Source organism: Phalangium opilio, unplaced genomic scaffold (genome assembly GCF_054372755.1).
Source record: "Phalangium opilio isolate 3A_F unplaced genomic scaffold, DU_Popi_V2 ptg000329l_1, whole genome shotgun sequence".
Lineage (NCBI taxonomy): Eukaryota > Metazoa > Arthropoda > Arachnida > Opiliones > Phalangiidae > Phalangium > Phalangium opilio.
Genome location: NW_028324226.1, coordinates 8,764,329 through 8,789,158, shown reverse-complemented (window position 1 = coordinate 8,789,158; position 24,830 = coordinate 8,764,329). Strand labels below are relative to the sequence as shown.

The window sequence follows — 24,830 nt, the reverse complement described above, 5'->3', positions numbered from 1 at the left end:
CAAAAAGGTTGAGTAGAAAAGTGATAGGGAGTACAAACGGTTATTTTGTGAGATGTAAACGACTCAGTTTTCTAAAAGTACCACATTGAATTAATAGTATAGTAGTTGAATCGTCATATAAACAACAGGGAACGTTTAAAAAAAATACGGTATTTACAATAAAATTCTCTAGGTGTCGCCGTAAGATTTCTAAAAACAACCAAAGCTTCAAGGTTAACTTCGATAGATATTTTTTATCAAAGCACCCCTATCAAGGTCGAAATCGACTCTTCCGAAAGGCAGAAACTTTTGTAATAAGTCGAATTCTAGTTTTGCAGCTTTTCCGTAGAGAGTTCCGCGGCGGGAACTTTTTTATTCGCACTTGTGAGTCGAGAGGGAACGTTGGTGCGCTGTAGAAGGGGAAAAACTATTATAAAACTCTCAACCGGATGGGCCGAGCTCTGACGAAAGTTATAGAAGTTGATTCCCGCCTTCATAGAATATTTTTTCCCTCGTGAAGTCGTGGTGGTGGCGCTGCTGTTTTTCAACAGTTGTCATATTCCAGCTTTCTCGTGGTTGTATCTTCGGCAGTTTAGATTTAGTTGAGCCGCAAGTCAAGGCGAAACGGCGCGCCACTTTCGTCTCGTCTTTTAAAACCGACCACGTGGAGCGTATATTATAAGCCATTAATACACGCCCTTCTAGAAGCTCCGAGCTAACTGGGACAAGAATAAATTTTTCCTGCATTTTCAATTCGACAAATCAATCAGGTAGGCCTAATAAAATTCCCTTTGCGTTAGTGTCATGAGTGTTATTTTGATGTTTTAAAATACTTGCGCGCTCAGTTGAAGGGAGGTATTTGGTATTATGACGTTGACAGGTAACCTAAACTTACCTTTACCGTTTCACGTCTATAATTCGAATACTATTTAGTAACGTTTAAACGATAGGCCAGTCACTCAGCTTTTACAAATGTATTGCTTGTAATTTTTAAAATACCTGCCCTCCCAAATCTATGAGTTCTTTGCCCCTTGCGTGCAAAGCACTTTGAACTTTTAGAAACGAAATATATTTTTTATGACGTCACTTAAGGTGCTACAATGTTTTTACATTTATTGTATACCATGAACCATCCGTGTTACTTTGAATTTTACGGTGGAAAGCTGTCATTTGTTACTGTTTTAAAAGAATTCATTTAGCTTTACTTAAAACTTGCATGCACGCGTAGTACCAATGAATACTGTTTTTTTTTGGCGTCCAAACCTCATGATAAATTAAGGACAGGTACTGCACCTATCTCCTTGAAACAATAGGCCTACGATAATTAGGTTAAATTTATTTTCACATTATTAAAAGCTTGTTTTTTAAAAATAAAAAAATTAGTAAGCACAGTATATTACGTCAGACTTTGGCATAGAAACCCGGTTTTCCTTAAAATGGTGATAGGGAAATAGGTAAACAGAAAAACAAGTGGGATGATACGAAATTATAAGCCGTAAATTGAAGGTTCAATGTCAACAAAAGGTAGAGACTTCTGAAACTGGCGATAAGATGCTGTAAAAGTAAGTAGACCGCGTTGTTTATCATGCTTAAAGAAGTTCGCTTGATAACTTTGCAGTTACGTTATGGTGGTAGTTGTTCAAAAAAAGAAGCTTAAAGGTTTTCATTACTTTTATATACCTGTACAATAGCTTACTACGTTGGCAATATCTAATTTTGTTTGGCTTCAGCTTAAAAGTAAGAAGTAAAAAAAGTATTTTAAACCTTGGCTTTTAAGGATTATAGGTCGTTGATAACTTTACTACAAAATCAGCAGAGTTGTAATTAGAGGGGTGAAGGTTTCACATTGCCTCATGTTACTAATTGCGTCACGGAGTTTGATTCTGAGGTTTCATAGCGCGGTATTTTTGAAAAATCATCGAAAGATATTTTATATAATTTTTTGCTTTCGTAAATTTTATTGCAATTTGGTAATTTATTTTCAACTTGTACAAAGTATAATTATATTTTACAACTTGCGACTTTGTTATAAAACTTGACCGTAAGTTCTCGTTTTTCAATTTAGTCGAATTTGAAGACAATAGGCCCAAGGTAGGTCAAGCAAGGGATGTTTATTCTGTATAGAAGTCTGAACTTGAAGTCTCTCTTCGCGAAACGTAGCAAGTCATGTGTCTAATTTTCGGCGTTTGTTTTAACTGCGCATGATCTGGAGCGCAACACGTTATTACCCTACGTAATCGCCGTCAGAGGAAGAACTGTCGTCTGCCTTAGAACGATGCGTCAAAAAATTGCGCACTAGCACATCGGAATGATCTATAGGGCAGTTTTAAAATTACATAACGAAAACGACTTACAGAGGTAGTCTCTATAACTACTAGCGAAGTAACTAGCCTTCCACGTAAAGTGAAGTACTCATGCTGAATCTAGAAAGAAAATACCTACTGCAAAGTTCTCTTAATATTTTCAGTAAACATAAATAACAAAGTGTTTAGCCGGTATTTTCTGTTGATGACATTGTCGCTCTGACACAGCGTACCATTAACTGCCTATTACGAAGTTCAACACTTATAATTATGTATGTTTCTTACGATACTAGCATACTAGTAAACATGGTCGTTAGGCACCGACCCAAATATATAAGTAAAAAGAATTAGGGTGTTTTGCCAATACGGAGGTACACCGGAAATAATTGCACGGCATCTAAAGGATTGTTTTAATTCGCTCAATTTCGCTTTTTATCAGTTTATATTAAAAATTCTTAATTTTTTCCGTCTTGAAACCACTTAATTTTCTGAAGCCCTTTTTTGAGTGTATTTCCTTGAGTTAAGTATTTAAAACTTTAACTTTCCTTTCTTAAAAGTCCTCTTATTGCCCGGAGTAAAACGAATCATTTTCAGTAATTTTATTATATTTTCGAAACATACATAGACAGGCATAAAAATATTTTTGCTGAAAAAAAAACTTCTGAATGGCGTGAGCTTGCATAAATGTAGGTCCGCATCAATTTCGTGTTTTACGTCTAAGCCGAGTACGTAAAACGGGGTCACCGTTCTACCCCCATCGCTTCAAAAATCACGGAGCCGTGCATGAGGGTAGGCTTTACTATTATTATTATTATTATTATTATTATCATAAGTTGATAATCTACCATTAAGTTTGCATGTTTGAATGTAAACTATAGAGTTCTAGTCAAATTAAAAATCCGTTTATTCTTATTTATAATACATCAATCTCAATATTGAGGGCCCCTGCAACCTATATTCAAGCTGCATTTACACAAGACACTTTGAAACCGTTTTAAACCGTTTTGCAAAGTACAAAAAGTAATATTACACTGTTAAAAGCAGAGATCTTTCACGAAAAAATGCAAATATTACTTTCCAAAACGGTTGAAAACTGTTTCAAAGTGTCTCGTGTAAACACGGCTTTAGTCTTACCACAATCTGGAATTAAATGAGACACTTTCGTCGTAAAAGCCGTTCCTTTAGTGTACTCTAAGTATGACACGCGAGAGGTTATAAAAAAACTCCTCGATTGCCGGCGAGGTTTTCGTTCGGTTATTTTCTCCCCCAAAATCGTCTGTGCAAGGTCATCATAGCTTAAAAACTATGGTAAAAATATTGTTCGTCTTTTGCTCTGTTTTTTGCCTCATATATACTTGGCCACGAGCGGCGCCACTAGGAAAATAAAAATCTGACGCAAAGGTAGGGAAGGGCCAAAGACATAATGATGTATACTTATAGAGGGTTTTGGCTTATGTTATTATGTATCTGAATACTATCTGAATATAAACTCCCACTATAGTATTCCCCTAGTGTTTATTTTCAAAACGGGATATTTTTTATTGTGTTGTGAATTTGAGTGTGCTATACAGTTATACCATACTATGGATCCGGATTGTAACCTAAATTCACTCGTAAATATATTTAATATTATGGTAATTGTTTGCGCGTAATCAATCGTTGTTGTTTGTTAATTCAGTGTCATTTCAAGAATGATAAGTTTCACAGTATGATTTTAGGATAACATTGTTTTAGGAAATACTAGCTAAGCCACCTGGCTTTGCCCGGGTGTTTTAAGGTGCTGTAAAGCTGGAAGAGTTTCCTGTCTATGTAGCCATTAAACACTATCATTATCATTGGGACCACCCGTATCAAATATCTACACGCTGTTGTTTATTTGGAAACGAATCAAGCAAACCTGCACTTCTAAAACCTTCCCCTGGTCTTACTGAAATCATTCATGCAGTTTGGTCAAATTCGGTAACGAATTGTGACTGTGTATAAAGAACAAACATTCAAACTGTTTTCTGAAATTATGTTTTTGGAAATATTGCGAACCAGATATTACGTGAATTTGAATTAGTGTATCGTTGTTTGCTTTTTTAGGGCATGACACTTATGTACATATCCTTGATATTTTGTCCGTAAGATAGACGTCATCCCGTATATGTGAGCATATTGTTGTGTATATGTATTGTGTTTATATTGCAAAAGAGGTGCGAGAGGCCCACAGGAAGCCATGGTGGTGAAAGAGAAACTGGTGGTGTTGAGTGAGTCGTAGTTGACAGGCAGGCGAAATACTAACTTAACCTTATAATACTACAGAACGAACTCAATGATATATTATAAAAAAACGTCTTGATTTGGACCAAGACCGAAAAAACAAACGATATGTGTGAGGTTTATCAATTGGCTGAAGCGTCAGATATTGAAATTTTTTTTAGTTATTTTTATCCATTTAATCCTTAAAAAATATTAAATTCAATCAACTGATTTTACTGTTAATCGATCTATTCCCTCTAAATTAATTGAAAAAATTACATATCTACGCTTTTTCAAGAACAATTACATTTTCCGAAAACATTTTATCATGAAATTAATTATTTTGAAGGGAGTACGTGTTAAGAGCTCAGTATTGAATATTTGAAACACTCTGTCTAAAAAGACCAAGCGAACTTTGACATAATTCGAAAGGAAAATGTAAATTTTTAAACGTCGATTCCAAACCACCCTGCACGAATTCATACATTTAATTTCGTATATCGAAATGCTACATTTCTAATGTCGCGACTATGAAGGAAAGGTTGCACTGCAATTTCCCTCTTCGTACTTTAGAGTTTTATAACGTCACCACCCCTTTCTACATTGTTGGCGTTACTTGTACACCGGTAACGTATTACGCATAATCATTTTAGCACGCGTAAATACCATTTCGGAAAACACACAGTGGCGAGGCCACCATTGGGTATTATCCCTCGCACCAAGGGTCACCGCCAGACGGTAACAAAGTTGACTACAGGCAGGAGGCTAGTCAACTTGCACTGCCTATAGCGGTGCTTCTGGGCGAGAGAGAGAAGACCTTAATGGCGGCATCTGTATGTAATTTCTAAAATGGTCTACTCTCTTACAAATGTACACCGATTAGACTGAGTGATCGGTCCTTCAGGCGCTAGCGAGTGTCAAGCCACAACAATAATCATTCTTGTACACGAACGTTTTATAGTTTTAGGTTATTAAGGTTGGCGGGCAAGTCCGGAGAGTCATGTACCGTTCACTAATGTGAAAAGGTTTCGACCTATATGGTAATATTTGCTGGGTGTATTGCGTCGGCTCAGATGACCCAAAACACTGGAACCACTGGTGATTGTAAAATTTTATATATTGGGGAAATGGAGGAAGGGGGGGGGGTTAAGTTAAGTGTGACCTTCTTCGTTTAACTGGTAAAGAATGGAGATGAATATAACAAGCCATTGGTACTGAAACGTATTTCTTTTTATGTAATCTTTACCCTTACCTTTGGTTATATACCGTTATCATATTTGTCCAGTGCTACAGATAGCTACCTACTAAATGAAACCACACAGGATAAACGATGTTGCTTTGTCTTAAATAGACGACATTAGTTATTTAGTTTATTAACTAGTCTGAACAAAATAAATTTAAATTATCATATTTTTTTTGAACATCAGTCTTCTTAGCAACTTACAGATTTAAACTTTTTTGGGTGCACATTTGAAAATTTGTCAAGCCATCAACAATTAAATCTATGTCCGTCAAGGTGCTTACACGAAATCCCTTCAAAATAATTAATTTCATGATAAAATGTTTTCGGAAAATGTAATTGTTCTTGAAAAAGCGTAGATATGTAATTTTTTCAATTAATTTAGAGGGAATAGATCGATTAACAGTAAAATCAGTTGATTGAATTTAATATTTTTTAAGGATTAAATGGATAAAAATAACTAAAAAAAATTTCAATATCTGAAGCTTCAGCCAATTGATAAACCTCACACATATCGTTTGTTTTTTCGGTCTTGGTCCAAATCAAGACGTTTTTTTATAATATCTGTCACTTCAGTCTTAATGTAATTAAATTTTGAATAATTATGTTAGCTTTACCGTATATATATTTATATACGTGGGCTATTTATATATATAGGCGCTAGCCCACTTGCGAGAAGGTTCAAGGTAGTTTGACCATAAAGGATAGGTTTGACTAAATTGACTCTGCGAGACTTCAAAATTCCAATCGTGCCGAGACTGCCGACTACCGTGTAGTTTTAAATCTAACTTAATACCACTACCAAAACCTGGTACCACTTGGCAAGCCCTTCATTTGGGTCTAAACTCTAGAGTGATGCGGTTTATTGTGTTTGAAATAGAAAAGTTAAGAGTAGAAATTGGAAGAAAGCTTGAATTTTTAAACTGGTCCCGCCTCCATTCTCATCAAAAAACTTAATTATTAATTTTTTCAATTAAAAACTGGTCCAAGCAACCAATAAACTGGTTTTGGACCAGTGGACGTGTGCTATTTCTAAGTCTGGTAGTGTTAAAATTGTAACAATACTCCTGTTAAAAAGGCACAAATACTGTAAAATCCCCCCCCCCCCCAAACTTTAAGTTTCGCTCCTTTTCAATGGCTATCTTTCAATATGGGAAAAATGCTTTTAAATGACAATTTATTTAAGTGTAAGAATTAAACAGGAAAATGGAGGCTGAGTGTAAGATAAGTGTAGTTTTAATTATAATTTGTTAGTTTAATTATAAGGTATCCATGAATTTTCCAAAAACATTCGTGTTTTGGGTTGATTTCACATTAATTATACTTGATTAAGTTTAATTTAACGGTTTATCTAGTGTGGATACAAGTTTCGATAGAATATTAACTTTAATTGCAATTACCCTAAAATATGTAAGAGCTTTCGATGTATTTTAATGATGAATTAAATCAATTTGAAAGTGAAATAGGAAACATCTGTGGCTGTGCGAAAAACTTGTGATGTTTTAATATTAATTTGAGCGCGGTTCGGGAGAGTGGATTAAGCTTAAAAGTATAATTTCTTGGAATTTTTTACCCTAATTGCAACGTTTAGTGAAGTTTAACATTTTTGCCAGTCATTATTTTACCTTAAACTTTTGAATTTCGCGCCAATTAATGTACTTTAAAGACAGTTTAAATTAACTTAAGTGTGAAATAGAAAACATTGGGATTTATACCAATGGCTTGGGTAGTTTTAAATAAGATTAAAAGTTATTTGAGTTTTTATCCAAAAAATGAATATATTTGGTTTAATTTCACGTTAATTATATTTAATTGAGTGACTGACAATTAACGTAGGATTGTGTTTCGGCAGTGTATATTTAGGTTATAAAATTACTTTCAATAAATACTTCACGTTAATTGCAATTTTTAGTGGAGCTTTTGAATCTTATTTTACTCTACACTTTCGAATTTCGCGCCTATTAATGTATTTTAAAGATAATTTAAATTGACTTAAGTGTGAAATTGAAAACATGGGGCTATACTAACAGCTTGTGCAGTTTTAATCTTAATTAAGTATTTTATTTCAAAGTTACTCGAGTTCTCATCCAAATATATATATTTCATGTTTAAATTCACGTTAATTATACTTAATTAAGTTGAAATTAATGAAGGATTGAGGTTTGGCAGTGTTGATTTAGCTTACAAAATGAGTATCAAATCACCTTAATTGTAAAGTTTAGAAGAGTTTTTCATTCTTGCCAAGACAATGTGTTAAATTTTTATCATACCACGTGCTAAATTTGCGGTAACATAAAGATCATCTATAACATTTGTTAATGAATGATGTGATTCTATAGTTTAGCTACTTTGGCTTCAATAACAGTAATTAAATTAAATACCTAAACAATTCATAGCAATTTAGAAAAATGAACAAACGGCAATGTGAACTGTGGAGATAGCGAACAACGTAACCCTCCGTTGCTGACGTGGTTACGTTGGAAAAATCTGCGCCGATGTAAACATGGAAATTATTTGACTAATTAAATTACATAACGACACTGTCCTCCTGGATTAATCAGACCACTGTTACTTATATTTATGAATTAACAAAATCCACTGTTGGTAACAAACTGCGCTAAGGTAAACACCACGAGTCTTTAAACTGCCGTAAGGAAAACATTTTCAACTTTTTGTCATCTTACCAGTAGCATTTTGAAGTTTTCGATCTTTTCACAGGGTGAAAAGCACTATCTTTATTTCAACACGTTAATAATTTGAATAGGTATGCCATTTTTTAAATCAAATTGCAAGCGCACACGGTAAATACAGCATAAAAAACCTAGGGTAGTAGGGTTAACCCGGTTAGGCTCTGTTTCTAGCATAAAATTGAGCAGACTATATAATGGATTCCAATCCAAAACAAATGAGAGCTGGAAATCAGCCTTTTTAATAATCTTTAAAGAGTAACTAAAATAGGGTAATGGCAGCCCTCTGCCTTCGACTGTATTAAGCTCTATGGGGAAACAACATGGGGTGCTATTAGTCTATATAACTTAAGCCTTGGCCGTAAAGAACGTCGAAAAACTTACTTCAAAAGATATAAAAACCTCTATTAACTGTAATAATTTACCTGAATTACTTTTCTAGACGAAAATTCGACCTGATAACGACCTATTTCTTATTAAGGGTGCTACAGTTAATTAGAAAATACATATAAAGGTGCTCAAGCTCGGACGAAATACCAAAGTAATTTGTTAGTCTACTGCTAAGAAATTAGGAAAATCAGCAAGAAAGCCAACATTTGCAATTTGTCAACGTAACTTGTTAGCACCCACAAACCTAGGCCCTTCTAGTTGTCAACGAGAACAAAATGAAGCATTAGGTTTAAGCATGGTTTAAGCGCGCTATAAGGTTAGGCTGACTTCTGGCCCAAAAGTAATTTTTTGACGTACTATCTTAATTAGTTAAATTACAAAAATTAGAATTCATTAATTAAAAATCGAAACACGTAAGTTTCCCATTTAATAAATGCTTGTTAATTTAGAAGTATTCCGAAAACTAACTTCGCTATAGTTTTTCCGTAAGGCCGGCTTCAATTGCCTTAAAAAACCGAAAATTTTTAATGCTTTTTCTATGGGACGCTAACCCTAAAAGGTGTGACTTTTTCTTTAACATTACGGAAGGGTGTCATGTCATATCTACAAGGGCCTACCGGCCCTGTAGAATAATCTAGAATGAACAATAAACGAAAACCGATTTTAAATTAAATGCTTAATTTAAAAAATTGTTATTTTTAGCGTAGCATTTTAGTCTTAATTTAGTCCGTTCGAGTGTTTTAGAGTGTGTGATAGAAAATATTTTCGACAAATATAGATATATGTAGACCATTTCGTAGATTACATACAGAGAAACCAGCGCACAGGGGCCGTCATTGGGGTATGCTCCGTCTCGCCAAGAAGAACCGCTAGAGGCAGTGTGAGTTGGCTTGCCTTCCGCCTGCAGTGAACAAGGGCTCCGTCTGACGTTGATTATTGGCACTTGGGGTTAGTCACTTGAATAATCAGGTGAACAAAACCGCAGAAATCGATTACTTGATTGCTAGAATTCTTAGAAAATTCATCAGTTATCAAAATCATTCTTGTGGGTAATCAAAGCTAATCAAAAATCTCCGATGATCACTGGAAATCGCTTAAAGCCTTGAGAAAAATCAGAAATGATCACATGATTTACTAGTAATCTTTCGTAATCACCTCGGTAATCACATATTTCGTGAAGTAATCATACATAATCAATCGAGGAATTCGAAAATCCGAAATAAAAATTGTAATCAGTTGAAATAGAAATAATCAAAAGTCAAGTTAAAACCACGCTTTATTCCATATTATCTAGGACAGTCGTAATCCTACAAAATCTTACACTCGCGGTTAACGTCACCTAAAACCTCTACGAAACGTTTTGAGCTTTTTTTCTAAAGACGTAACTAATCGTTTTAACAGCAATGGAAGGTATATTACTAACCAAAATGAAACTATTGCTGTTAAAAAAGAAAAAAACAGTTGTTTGCAGGATACCAGACGACATATTTATTTGGCGTTTTAGTGGATAAAATTAAACACGTGACCCCAACCGAGAGCTGAAACCTAAAATACACGGGCGAGAAGATCAAAGTTTCTTTGAAGCGCTCAGCTTGCGCCATAAGTTAGCGCCGTTTGCGTCTGCTTATGGAAAATCAGCTCTCGCATGTTTATAAACGGTCGCGCGGAAGCCTACGCCGAGTAAAAATTTTAAGCTTCAACTATCAGCTTCAGGTTTTCGCTCGCTTATAAACGCGCCTCAAAGATTGTGACCCCTAGTAGATTACCATGAACGAAAATTTCTTTTAACCTTAGGGATCCCTGCCGAGCCGTGACGATCCTGGTGCAGGTGTTATATGAAAAGAGTGCAATTTTAAGGATAATGCTGTGTGCGTTTCCCGTTACAATATATGACAATTTGAATTATACACAGTTTCAAAACCCTTCATTTCTAAATTTTACTTAGATTACAACATATGCGATATGTTGCTGTGAATGTGTTTGCTGACTTGCTTCTTTTGGTATTCCTTCTATAGCTGGTAGATATCGCATTAGATGGTATGAGGGGCCTCCTTAATAGTTTGGTAGGCGGTAAGAACTTTAGCGGGGCAAAGTTGTTTAATGCTGTATCACAATAAAGATAATGTCATATTTTGTTCATTAATTAGGGTTTCATTACTGCTATAAACAAATGCAATAATGTACGAACATTTTAAAATAATAACTTCATCCTCGTCGGCATCAAATACTAAATAATTGCAGAATGAATTTCAAAAATGTTTTTATACATGTATTTAGATTGTTAGACATCAGTCTGTAAACCCTCAGATGCTATGGTTTTCATAAGTTCTAAAAGGTTTTTAATATGCAAGAATGTTAATACGTGGCTTAAAAAAATTAAGATTTTATGGTATTAAGTTAAGATTGCAATTTAAAATTGCCTATTTGACACTTTCTTTAAAAAGGAAAATTCTATGAATAATTTTATGAAACGTCTAGAGAGTGAGAAAATCCCAATAAAATGTTACAAATTAGCTTGTCATAAATGTTAAATTGGATCTTTCCTTTCTTCCGAGATAAAAGTTTCGCAATTCAAAGTGCTTTTAAACATCCCAGGAGGGGATATTTTACTGTGAAATGTGAAGCCGATTTTAAGCGCATATTGCATTGAAATTCCCGAAAGGACTTTGACAATTTTAAGAAAGTGTTAGAAGAAACGCTTTTTCTTCTGGAAGGGCAGATACCAAGTCACTTAAACTCACTTTTTTTTTTCACAAAATCAGTTACTAAAGTCACTTTTCTTAAAATTAGTTACTATTTGTCGCTTTTTATGGACTTTTGGGTTCTATATATCTTCTCTATCATAATCCAAAACAGTATATTTTAACCATTCAGTTTGATTACGGTTTAAACGCGGTATATTTTGGCCATATTTGACAAGATCTGAAAATGTCTCACTCAGGCACGTTTAAAATTACCTTTTCAGAAATTCCAATTCAAACGAAATTGTTTGTTTATATTTCAAACCATAACAATTCTGAGCTGATCGCGAAAAATATCTTGATTGTATGAGGTGACCTTGGACCTTATTGCGACATTGACCATTGAAATGAATTTAATTATAAAAATGAATTTTGGAAATTAGTCAAATCATCAGCAGTATAAGAATATTTTTTCCGACCCGGCCTTTTCAATAAGCCTCATTTGGCAAATTTTAACCAATTCTAAGTCACATTTTGCTTACTATTATTAAATAAAATGTTGTTGTCTCTTTTAACTACATAAGTATCAGGATCCTAGTTTGTTCTTGCACGGATATTTACTCTTTTTCTTATTTAGAGCTCCACTGCAGGGTTATTTAAACCTCTTTGCTCAATTGTAACGGCCAACGACAGTGTCACTTCTTAAGCAACGCGGTTTATTAGCCGAACAATTAAAGCCAGTATCCCCTCGCTCCTCTCATGTCTTATTAAAATGTTGCCTGTCCTTTTCACGTGCTAAGCATCTTGTCTTCCATATGATTTCAAGGCCAAGTTGATTTAGGCTTAAAGAACTACTGAACGGCCCAAGAAATAAGAAAGAATTTCTCGGCGAATGCGTGACGAAACATCCTAAGATCGTGCGGAATATCTTCAAAGAAAAGAACCGAAATGGAGGAAATAATTTGTACTTGTTCATCGGGTTCCCTTTTTACGCCATGTTTCCCTTAATTTACAAAGCACGCCTGGATAATGCGGAACTCACTGTATAGTCTGACGTAAATTTCTCATGACGTGGGTGCAATATTGGATGCTTTAGTTTCAATTTAGATCTTTTAATTATTTAATGCACTTTGGGAAAACGTTAGTAATTGAGTTACTCAATTACAATCAGGTCGTTAAACCAATTGTAACCTTGGGTTTGGCCTTACCTGAGACATAATAGCCAATCAACTTGCAGGAACTTCACAATTAAACAAGAACAAAATGTCACTTTCCTAGTCGGGAACGTGTACCTCCAGAAACATGTAATATTGCAAGAAGTCTCCCTACGGGACCCTTATTTCTACATGCAACAGTGCCCTGTTTCCTACGACCCTCAAACTACACACGATTTATCAATCCTTTACTTTTAAAGGGTTCCTTAAGTCTTTAGAGTGGGTGGAATTACTATACCCCTCGACTTTGGCGGATTTATAGAGAACTCAAAGACAGAATGACTAGTGGAACTGAATTTCACGTAAAATTATGCTGTTTTCATGAAATTCTACATAGGCTACAGCCACGCCTTTTGGTGATTCAAATTATTTCTTGGTTACTCGGTTTCTAAGTAATCACTTTTAAATTTTGAGTTCAATTTTACATCTAAATTACTCGTGAAAAGACCATTTTCAAAACTCGGATGCTTGAAAACGTAGTATTTTTAAGATGGGACAACCGGTATGCGATTACAAAGACGTTAGATATTACTTCAAACGAACAAGCTTTTCTGGAGTGGTAACTTTGAAGCCCTATCTAACGTCTTTTGATCCACGTACCCGATGTTCCGTCTTAACCTTATATCATGCAGACGATTCTGCAGCCCCACCCCTTCGAAAATGGTGTATATTTTCCATATGATATTTAACACAAACTGTACATAATGTAAAGCTTTATTGTGTGCTATCTTTCGACTTATCACTCGTGTTAGTACTAAAATCATTATAAGTCGTTTGTTAAATTAAAATACTTTTATTGTCATTGAGACTAAGTCAGGATTATTATTTAAAACTGAACTCCTAAACCGAATTTAATTTTTTCGTTAGAGGAAACCTCTTATCAGTAGGCTAATCTATTTTTATGTGTTTATCTAAATCTAGCTTGGCCTATTAATTAATTTTTTTACATGTTGTGACTATGTATTATTTTATCGTTTACAATAAATAAATTTTAATTTTTTAATAGATAAATTGTGACGCCAAATTGTGAACCTGTTGACCATATTACAGAGACGAAATTCTCAGTAAAGTTTTTCTTGAAGCCTCTTGCGAAATGATTTGAGAAACTACAATATCTGAGTGAGTGTTTAAACTTTTATTGACGATTTTGTGGTTAATTTCCAATGAAACAGTGAAATCAGAGTAAAGTTTAGAAATAGTACTTGGATACAAAATTCAATAACACCCTAGTGTTTCAAGCAACTTATTCGCGATTAGTTTCATTAATTCGTGATTAAATATTTTAATTATAATTAGCATGATTGAACTTCATTTATAATGCTCTCAAGTGATATACTCCACTTTCCTAACAAACTTGTATAAAAATCAAATTTAACTTGGAAATCTGGAATTCTTATCGGGACAATTATTTATGAACTCGGATTACAATGTCATGTAGAGCTGGGGACTTTCTTAAAATATTTATCTTTAATCGCGCCGAAAAGCTGTAATTTGATAATCCGGATATATTAGAGCGTCGAAACGTAAACACGAATAAGATATTGAATCAACAACCGAACGTGGGCCGGTTTAGTTTCTCTCGAAAATTGCCAGAAATCTCGGGAAACCAAAGCAGCTGTTGGCAGCGTGGTTTTGTGGATACGTTGGCTCATCATCTTGAACGCAATATTTTTCTCCTTATGCGCAAATCCCTCTTCAAAAGTCGCCTCACACGAAAGACGTCAATATTATATCCCGATATCTTCATAATCCCCTAGTTCCACGGGGTCATTTTGCCCATATATGATGGAACTGACTTTGGCTAAATAGGATTCCCATCCTTTTCCTTTACCATTATAGAACTTCTTACTTCCGCCTGCACGCTTTCCTTCTAAACAAGCTTTCTGGCGAAACAAGGTTTTTCCTTATTTCCCAACCGATCCTTCTCTACCCTTCCTGTTCCCAAACGGGACTAAATAGTCTTAAGAACGGAAAACCCCCTCGCCATCTTTATATAAAATTGGCAGCGCGGCGAATACCAAGCCACGAGCTAAAAGCGCCCTTTCTAGGAGTTTTTCGCGGGGGCGACCATAAGCTCGTTCACGTCATTGTAGCGGGGATTTTGGACAACCTTAAGCCCCGGTCGCCACGTTCTTCTTTTCGTTTTCCTAGTTTAGCTGCATCTGATATTGTTCAAACGCGTACTTGCAGATGTTCTTTGGTTTTGGTTGTAGTTGTGTGAGAGATGGTCATATTTGACTTATTGGGCCAAGCATTCAAACATCAAATCGTAGATATTTTTAAGGAGGTGCAACAAATGATTTGGAAAATGTTCTACCGAGAAGCGGTTTTCAATACGAGTTTCGCTTTTCTTCTAGCCCAATTATTTTTAATTTTTGAAATAATAAATATAACTTCTCGTAAGCGAGTTTGTTTGCACTTTTTCCTTATTTTAGAATTTGGTTTTCATTGCAATGAATAGCTAAAACTTGCCACATACCACCAAAGTGGTTCACTGGCATTTATCGTTTTTCAACCATAAGGAATGACTGTAAATTGCGACTATAGTATGCTTTATTAGCAGACTCTATGGTACTAATTATGATATAAATGTTAAATAACTGTACACTTACGTGTGTAGTTATGGTTTTGAAGGAAGTTTTTTTCAATGCCAATTTGCGAAAATGTCGCGAGCTTGTTTAAGAAGCATTTAAACAAACTTGAAGCCCTTAGGAGTACTTTTTATTCAAAACCACCTTCACGAAGTCTCTGTTTGAAACTGTTCTTATAGAACCCCCACTGATTTCAGATCTGCTAGGTTACAAGATTTCGTTTCTCACTGTTTCAAAAATAAGATACATTACTATTAAAACGTTTGTTCGATTTTGGAATTTCGGTATCATTAGCAGAAAATTTGAACTAAACCAACGCCGTTGCACAGTGTGATATCAATGTATTACTTATAACCAATAAATAATCCTTAACTCATCTTGAACTCATTCAGATGGAGGAACTATTATCTCTTTCTTGGGTACCATCTTGTTGGCTTTTATCTCACGGTACCCTACTAAAAAGGGCTTTGGGGCTACCAAATACCCCTAAAGCCCACCTTCCTTAAGTTTTCAAGCCTTGGTGGACGAACCTCGCTCCCCATCCTCATTTTCTTCCTCAGCTTCATTTCTAAACCTATTTAGGAGGGTCCGTCTCTAAAGTTGGACTTTCTGACCTCTCTGATCTATTCCAATTTAAAGGCAGTCTTAAACTCTCCCCATAACCCCTATTATCCGCGGTTTTCGAATCTCTCTGGTCCTTAATGGGCTCCATCTAATTAATAGTTTCTCTTGCACGTTGACTGTACCATCAATTAATTCACTTCTCCAACGAATTCTCGACTGCTTCGTGAATACCATCTGACTAGATAAGAGTTTTGGCTTAAGTTCCTGCAGGCTGACCACAAGGATTTTTTAAAATGATAAGCTATGTTCAAGTATTATTTGGAGTATTGAATAAATTCTTTCGCGCACGACCCCTCCTGATCAGCCTATTTTATCTTAACTTGAAGGGATATAAAGTGAGCCATGCAGCGAACTCGAGCTAGGGTACTTTCTTTGAATAATGAACCGATCAGTTTTAATTTAATCAATCGCGATTAATCTTAAATTAAAATTGGCGGAATAAATTTAAGCTTTTTTTCTCTCTCTCTTTTAATTTCGGATCTACGTCTTCGGTGAATAGCATTACGATATAGGGCCTCGGGGTCTTCTAAGTTTTTTCCTTCTTTTGCGGGCTTCCTTCTTACTCGAATTCAAATTTAGTCGAGCCCTATAAAAAGCTCTCGGTCCAACGTTACTCGGTGGCTTTAACATGCCTGCATTGACATTATTTCAGCTAAAACAAACGAAATTTTGGCACATGGAATTTGAGTTTCAAGAACGTTATAACGCCAATAAAATTAAGTTACTGAGAGCTTGTTGTGAAGTGACGTAGGTGAAACGTCATATATTCTAGTGAGGCACTGTCAAAGGCTGAGTAGAGACTAAATAGGAAGGTAAACTGCAAAACTGAGTGTAGTCAAACTCTAGCGTCGTTCTCGAACTAGCTCTCAGTAAGTCTCTACCTTTACGAAGTATAGGTAGTGTCATACTTAAGGAACATATCTTATAAACTTATGGTTAATATACCTTTTCAAATAAGAAAATAGTCTTGAGTTGGACCACTATGTGGATCCAAAGCAGTTTAGGTATGGCTTCAAACAATAAGGAATTTGGTGGACTGGTAACGTTGAAGCCCTATTTAACGTCTTTGGATTCACATACCGGATTTTTCGCCATAACCCTATTTCGAACAGACGATTTTGTGGGCTCCCCTCTTGAAAAGCATATATTGAAAAAACAGCACAGTTTTCTATGATGGGTTTTAGCGCATGTATAGGCCTACCTTTTATTGTGGTTTACTATTAAGAAAACTTCCGCCACACTCCCACGTCGACGCTTCACTGCAAAGATTGACGCTTTAGCGAATATGCGGTGGAAGCGTCTTGCTAAAGAATTTAGTGTCAAGAAAGGTTTGAACGCCATAAAAATATCTCCCCATAGCTACGACCTGCAGTGAATAATACGAAGCTCTGTTATGCGTTAAAACCCAATATAAGAACACGGTAAATCCCTTTTTTCCTGGGGAGCACCAACGTATGGGGTAAAGTATCGAAACTATGACGAAAATTGTCTTAGCTGAAAATGGGTTTCCGCAAGCGTTCAAATAAGATTGTGCAAGATGGGGTAATGATAAGTCTCATAAGAAGTAAATTGATATTCATAAATGTTACTTAAAAGTTGCTAAGAAATAATTTTCATTCAAAAATCGTTCGAAACTAGCCTTGGGATTTCTTACAAATTATTTAGTCGTCAGTTTACAAGATTAGTATATCACGTGCAGAGACGTATCAAATAATTTTCCTGCAGCTTGGTTTAAAGGAGACTATTTTCTGAAATATTTTATCTCTAGACATTGAAAAAGCAAATAACCCCCTCAATTTTATCGTCTGTTAGTAGTTTCTTATCGCTACAGCTCGAGCAAAAGTCCATTATGAAAGGTCCATATAAGTGAGATTCGTATGATACCTCTCAATTTTGGCGTTCATGTCGCACCGTTGTCAAATATATGTTTCTTTTCATGCATGTTTGATTATTTTGCTTCATGATTAATGTAGGACCAAGTATTTAGTGTCGTTAAATAAAGGTCAGTTAGGGCTACCATACTGTTAAGCTATTTTCCTTCATTTATTTTTAAGAAAGAGTTATGTCGTTTCGAAGTTGTAACTAATGTCCACATCTTGCGATGTCATACACGAGGACAACGAAAACAAGTAACAGTTTCTCTGGTCTTTTTCAATTCTTCATAATAGGCCTTTTTCGATGAACTGATTTATAACGTAAATACTTTCGTTTGAATTCATCTTTACCTCCATAAACCTTTCGACTCTAGAGTTCACTTGTTCAGTCTCTAAGTCACTGATGTGTGTGAGTTTGAAGCAACGTCTAAAAACAAAATACCCTATATTCTTGCCTGAGGTCAAACATAGTTCTTGAAAGTGGCCATGACTACAAAAGCAGGGATCGTACAGAACATAAACATTGAGGGATAAGTCTTCGATTCAAAGTTTTTAGTAAAAAATCTGAGATGGGTCTGGGATTTCTTTCGGTCTATCAAATTATTTGTGAAGCAGCAATAAATGTCGACCGGACGTGATCAAGTGGACTCCGGTAAAAAATGGGCCATAAATGATCAGGGACAACCTGGAAAGATGAGGTATGTTGAGTCCCAAAATTTCGTAGAAGTCTTCAGTTCTACCAAGAACTTATAGAAGACCTAAGAAAGTATGAACTGCCAATCCTTATGCACTGGGTTTGTAACATGCTTGCCAATATGGTTGCGACGCACAAAAAAATCCTGTAATAGTGATTGAAGAAAAATCTCAGATCAGGACATGGATGAAGTATGTATGCGCTTGAAAAACATTTGTCTCTCTATAAGATGTGCAACTCCCTATACCAAAATGTAGACAAGTCGATACTAGCGCCGTCTGACTACCAGCGCTGAAAAGCCTCGCGTGAAAAATAAAATATACTGGACGAAAGAAAAGAAAATCCACCGTTTTGCTTCTAGCAGACGACACGAAGGAATCAAATCTAACGTAGTGCTTGTTTTTTTCTTGTGTCCAGTACATTTTATTTTCAACCGAGGCTTTCCAGCGCTGGCATCCAGGTGGCGCTAGTATCGATTTGTCTACTTTTTAGTATAGGGAATTGCACATCCTATAGAGCGACGAAATGTTTTTCACGCACATCCTTCATCCATGATCAGGGCATGCAATCTTTGAACGTTCTTAGATGTTGTATGGGTTCTTTGTCCTCCTCTTTGGCTCGGTATATCACCTGAATGACTTACAAGAAATGCCAACTAAATACGTTTACTATGGAACTCGAGTTATACTTTGAAACATCTCTAGTCAAATAAACGCTGACGTTACTTATTTCTGAATTCAAATGCGTTTCTTTTTCCCAAGGAATTTTCTCTCCATATTAATGTATGGAACTTTTTATCACGTTCTTATTGAAAACTCCAGCTTAAAGGAAGAGTTCCACTGAAAAGGCCCAATTTTAATGAAAATTACGAAGCAGCAGAATTTGCTTCCAAAAACAGTCTTGAAAATAGCAGAGGTCCACAGGTCAAAAACAATTGCTTTTATCTGTTTTTATATTCACGAACTTGAGGTTACTGATTTTTTATTGAGACCAGTTTATTAATTGCCATGAAACGGGAACCCGTCTTAAGGACCAATGTACTAATGTGGACGCTAGGGGACACTGATCCCAAGGACTAGTTTAAAAATATCGCAATTTCAAAAAAGGTGTCAATTAGAGGTGTTGGACATGAAGCTTCTTGGCACCCGCAGTTCCACGTCAATGTTAAGAGATTTATCATCATGCATGCAATTGTGCTTTATTGTGGTATTCGTCAAGGCAGTCATGGGAAGAAATTTTAAAAATGTGTGGTGTTATTCTGTTATGATTGTTGATATTGCAACATCGTATAGACCAATCCATTATTGACATGGTTGAAGAGAACTTTACTGGGCGTAGCGGTGCGTCAAGAAGCACCGCTAGTCGCAATGCGAGTTGGCTAGCCTCTGGCGTTGCCTCTTGGCGAGTCCGAAGAGACCCCTCCGCCTCTACAAATAATGATCTATTTACACCAAAAATGTATTTATGTGGTAGTTTTGGAGGTGATGGTTTTCGTTAAATTTTATTGACAGTGACTCAAAGGTCCAGTATAGTACTCAAGAACAAGCGTCGAAAGAAGCAAGCCTGAAACAGTTGATAACAATCCTAATGAAATAGTATTTAAAACTTTTTGAATTGTTTCTCGACTTAAAAAGTCTTGCATTGACCACCACAATGGCGATAAAAATGTATTTTAGGCATCATTTAGTAGAGTAATAAAATATTACTAGTAGTGGAAAAACTATGTTTTGTAAGACAATATTTTTGACCTTAAATATATGAAAATGTTCTAACTAAATATATATGAGCGCCCAGCCCACTCCGCTTTTACTTAGTAAGCTAAAATTTAGCGGGGAATTTACTGTTGTTGTTTAAATTCATCAAAATGTTGTGCAATTTGAAAAGGCAACCCATTTCACTGGGACTTGTCCTTTATAGGAGAGGTATAAGAGCAGCCAGAAGATGCTTCAGGTTTTTTTCATGGCCTTTGACTAGAAATGCTAAGAAAAACTGTCGAATTTTTTACTCTAAAATGCAGGGATTATTTTATCATCTCGAGAGGATCTTATCGGATAGACGTGTTTCAAAGCCAGAAAGAAATGTGTAAGAAAAGCACTGCTGTTGCAGCGTCTTTATAACGCCCTTGAAAACCTTTCTCATTTTTATCGGTGGCAACTTTAGCCGCTAGATCGAGTACCTATACCGGCTATGATTTGAAGAATCGTTCTAAAATAGTGCTGGGGGGATTTTCTCGAAAAAGTTCTCATCTGAAAAGACGTCCGTCCTTTGGAAGAGAAAAAAAATATATTTTTGCTGAAAAAGCATGATTCTAGAATTAACGGTGTTCCTTGCACTCTCACGGGGAGTACTCTTACTGGAAATAGAGGTATGCATCCTTGATGCTTCGGTGTTGCGTCTATACAGGAAATGCGTAATTTTTTGGCTTAAAACGTCAACAAATATTTTCTATTCATTTTGGGGTCAAAAGTTCAACATTTTTAACATGTTAGCGAATTCTTTCGTTCGCAAAAGTATGATCTTATGTAGGACCTCATATATCTCCATAGACCCTAATTTCCATGAGCCCCTTAAACTGAGAATGTCAAAGCTATAGATGTAACATCTTGAGGTTGGAAGCTAGTTTTATGTAACTTCCAAAAAAAAAAATGTTTAAATCGAAATTGGTGAACATCCAAAACAGACAGGAGTAGCGAATGATAGTAAAGTTGAACGAGGACAATATTACAGATTTATATAGGTACAGGAACCCACATATTTACATGCAGGGGTCAAGTGAACAGATACATTATACTTCTTCACATCATGTTGTACGCCCGGTCGAAAATGGTTGCGATGTTACACAATTCTCGAGTGATCAGCTAATTCCGATAATGAAAAATAGCGCGAAAAAAATAATTTAGGCTATATGGAAACGGTTTTGAGCGAGGAGAGAATTTAATTGATGATCTATTGTTGTTAAAATTTAAAGAGACGCAACCCTTTGAAAAATATCACTGATAATTTCAGGTTATAATTAGGGAATAACTGTTAACGTATTAAGCATTATTAAATTCATCCTTAAATCGTTAATTATAGCAGTACCTGTCCCTATCATAAGCAATTCATCAATATTTGTCCTCGTGATATTAAATGAAATTAAACGGGGCTTTTTGCTTCATCGCGGCGTAAATAGTGGCTTAAGCATAGGTATGAGTAAATAAATAAGACAGAAGTGTAAGAAATGAAGCTCGCTTTCCGTCACAATTTAACGGAGGCAATCCGTCCTTGATAAACTTAATTTTTAAGTTGTATTTCGTTTTCTCTGCAATGTTTTACACTAAACTTAAAAACTCGCTAAAAAATCTACATGTATTTTGGGAACTTCCTAAAGATTCCCCATTGAATGATTCTGAAAAATTTTGATTTTATACTTAAGTTAATTCATAAATAAGTCGGAGAATGTTTTTAAATAAATTGGAATTTGCGGATTTTACACTTAAATTTACGTGATGTTATGTAATCGGAAGTGTTAGAGTTTTGTATTTGCGATACACTGTAGCACGCCAGTTAGAGTGAAAGTCTTATAAAATAGGTTATACCGTTTCTATTCCGTATCCCGTTATATCATTTAGTTTGAATAAAGGTAGAGACCCTACTTTCTGTATAGAGAATGTCAACTCGCTCAAATTAACCTCTTTAACTCAACCGTTACGTGTAATGTATTATGTCGAATCCACTTAGTAAGAAAGTGCATTTGAAGGAGATGACATTTAAGGCAAAATATAGCATCTGTTTTTCGCATGTTGGCTAATTAAATGGACCAGAAGGCTCGTTTCTTGATTCCACAAAATATTTTCGGCTAGTTTGTCGCTCTCATAACAAACTTCACATTCTAGAGATTAGCGCGCAAGATTCGTGTTTACAATTCATGAAATTGTTTTATAGGCTAGGCTATATCCATTTAAGATTATAGGTGCTTGGGTAAGTTTGCTTGTCTTCTCTTATCCATTTCAAAAATAGGTTGGGTAAGTTTAGCTTCTCCTTATCCATTTCAAAAATAGGTTGGGTAAGTTTAGCTTCTCCTTATCCATTTCAAAAATAGGTTGGGTAAGTTTAGCTTCTCCTTATCCATTTCAAAAATAGGTTGGGTAAGTTTAGCTTCTCCTTATCCATTTCAAAAATAGGTTGGGTAAGTTTAGCTTCTCCTTATCCATTTCAAAAATAGGTTGGGTAAGTTTAGCTTCTCCTTATCCATTTCAAAAATAGGTTGGGTAAGTTTAGCTTCTCCTTATCCATTTCAAAAATGGGTTGGGTAAGTTTAGCTTCTCCTTATCCATTTCAAAAATGGGTTGGGTAAGTTTAGCTTCTCCTTATCCATTTCAAAAATGGGTTGGGTAAGTTTAGCTTCTCCTTATCCATTTCAAAAATGGGTTGGGTAAGTTTAGCTTCTCCTTATCCATTTCAAAAATGGGTTGGGTAAGTCTAGCTTCTCCTTATCCATTTCAAAAATGGGTTGGGTAAGTCTAGCTTCTCCTTATCCATTTCAAAAATGGGTTGGGTAAGTCTAGCTTCTCCTTATCCATTTCAAAAATGGGTTGGGTAAGTCTAGCTTCTCCTTATCCATTTCAAAAATGGGTTGGGTAAGTCTAGCTTCTCCTTATCCATTTCAAAAATGGGTTGGGTAAGTCTAGCTTCTCCTTATCCATTTCAAAAATGGGTTGGGTAAGTTTAGCTTCTCCTTATCCATTTCAAAAATGGGTTGGGTAAGTTTAGCTTCTCCTTATCCATTTCAAAAATGGGTTGGGTAAGTTTAGCTTCTCCTTATCCATTTCAAAAATGGGTTGGGTAAGTTTAGTTTCTCCTTATTCGTTTCAAAAATGGGTTGGGTAAGTTTAGTTTCTCCTTATTCGTTTCAAAAATGGGTTGGGTAGGTTTAGTTTCCACTTATCCATTTCAAAAATGGGTTGGGTAAGTTTAGCTTCTCCTTATCCATTTCAAAAATGGGTTGGGTAAGTTTAGCTTCTCCTTATCCATTTCAAAAATGGGTTGGGTAAGTTTAGCTTCTCCTTATCCATTTCAAAAATGGGTTGGGTAAGTTTAGTTTCTCCTTATTCGTTTCAAAAATGGGTTGGGTAAGTTTAGTTTCTCCTTATTCGTTTCAAAAATGGGTTGGGTAGGTTTAGTTTCCACTTATCCATTTCAAAAATAGGTTGAGTAAGTTTAGTGACTTCGTATAAATTTTGATATTCATTTGAAGAATAGGTTAGATTGGCTTGATATTCATTTTAAGAATAGGTTAGATTGGCTTGATATTCATTTTAAGAATAGGTTAGATTGGCTTGATATTCATTTTAAGAATAGGTTAGATTGGCTTGATATTCATTTTAAGAATAGGTTAGATTGGCTTGATATTCATTTTAAGAATAGGTTAGATTGGCTTGATATTCATTTTAAGGATAGGTTAGATTGGCTTGGTATTCATCCGAAGAATAGGTTAGATTGGCTTGATATTCATTTGAAGAATAGGTTAGATTGGCTTGGTATTCATCCGAAGAATAGGTTAGATTGGCTTGGTATTCATCCGAAGAATAGGTTAGATTGGCTTGGTATTCATCCGAAGAATAGGTTAGATTGGCTTGATATTCATTTGAAGAATAGGTTAGATTGGCTTGATATTCATTCGAAGAATAGGTTAGATTGGCTTGATATTCATTCGAAGAATAGGTTAGATTGGCTTGATATTCATTCGAAGAATAGGTTGGATTGGCTTGATATTCATTCGAAGAATAGGTTGGATTGGCTTGATATTCATTCGAAGAATAGGTTAGATTGGCTTGATATTCATTCGAAGAATAGGTTTGATATGGTATTCCATTTCAAAATGTGGGTGCGACATTAAATGTTGTAGCTACCTACATAATGAAACTACTAACTGGAATTCGCTCGCGTGTTTTCTCGTCGCTTAATATCCTATTGCGTGGTCAAGTTGTAGCTAGGTCAGCGTCGCCACGTGTTTTTCACTCCGATCGATTTCAAGCTCTCGTTGAACTTCATAACCCAAATAATTTTCAGCTCATATACCATGGCTAATTAGGTTAAACACCAATGTATGCTACAAGAATAGTAATTTGCAAGGCATATTGTATTTTTAGACCATCTTTAATTATTTAAAATTATGGTTTAATCATAATTTCTCCTGATTGTAAAGAGATATTTTCGTTTTCAAGATAATAATTGGTTCGAAATCTTCACATCACGTCCACTGGGAAATTTCTCATTTTTATTTAATTTTTGACGTCGCTTTATGAATTTTGAATTATCAACTAAGTTTCA

At 35.4% G+C, this 24,830-nt stretch overlaps 1 protein-coding gene and 1 long non-coding RNA gene across 3 annotated transcripts in view; one reads left to right on the top strand and one right to left on the bottom strand.

Moving 5' to 3' along the window:
* Nucleotides 1–334: 334 nt before the first annotated feature.
* The window catches only part of Oatp26F (Organic anion transporting polypeptide 26F), a 65,917-nt gene continuing 41,421 nt past the window's right edge, over nt 335–24,830 (top strand). For both annotated transcript variants that reach the window (XM_089859251.1, XM_089859250.1), the window contains exons 1-2: nt 335–749; nt 13,742–13,854. The gene's annotated coding sequence lies outside the window, so the exon portion shown is untranslated. The remainder of the gene's footprint in view (nt 750–13,741; nt 13,855–24,830) is intronic.
* On the bottom strand, nt 6,978–8,434 carry LOC149610693 (uncharacterized). Its single transcript, XR_016376684.1, has 2 exons — nt 8,145–8,434; nt 6,978–8,066 (listed from the first exon to the last, which is right to left on the bottom strand). It is a non-coding gene; the product is annotated as an uncharacterized LOC149610693 (long non-coding RNA).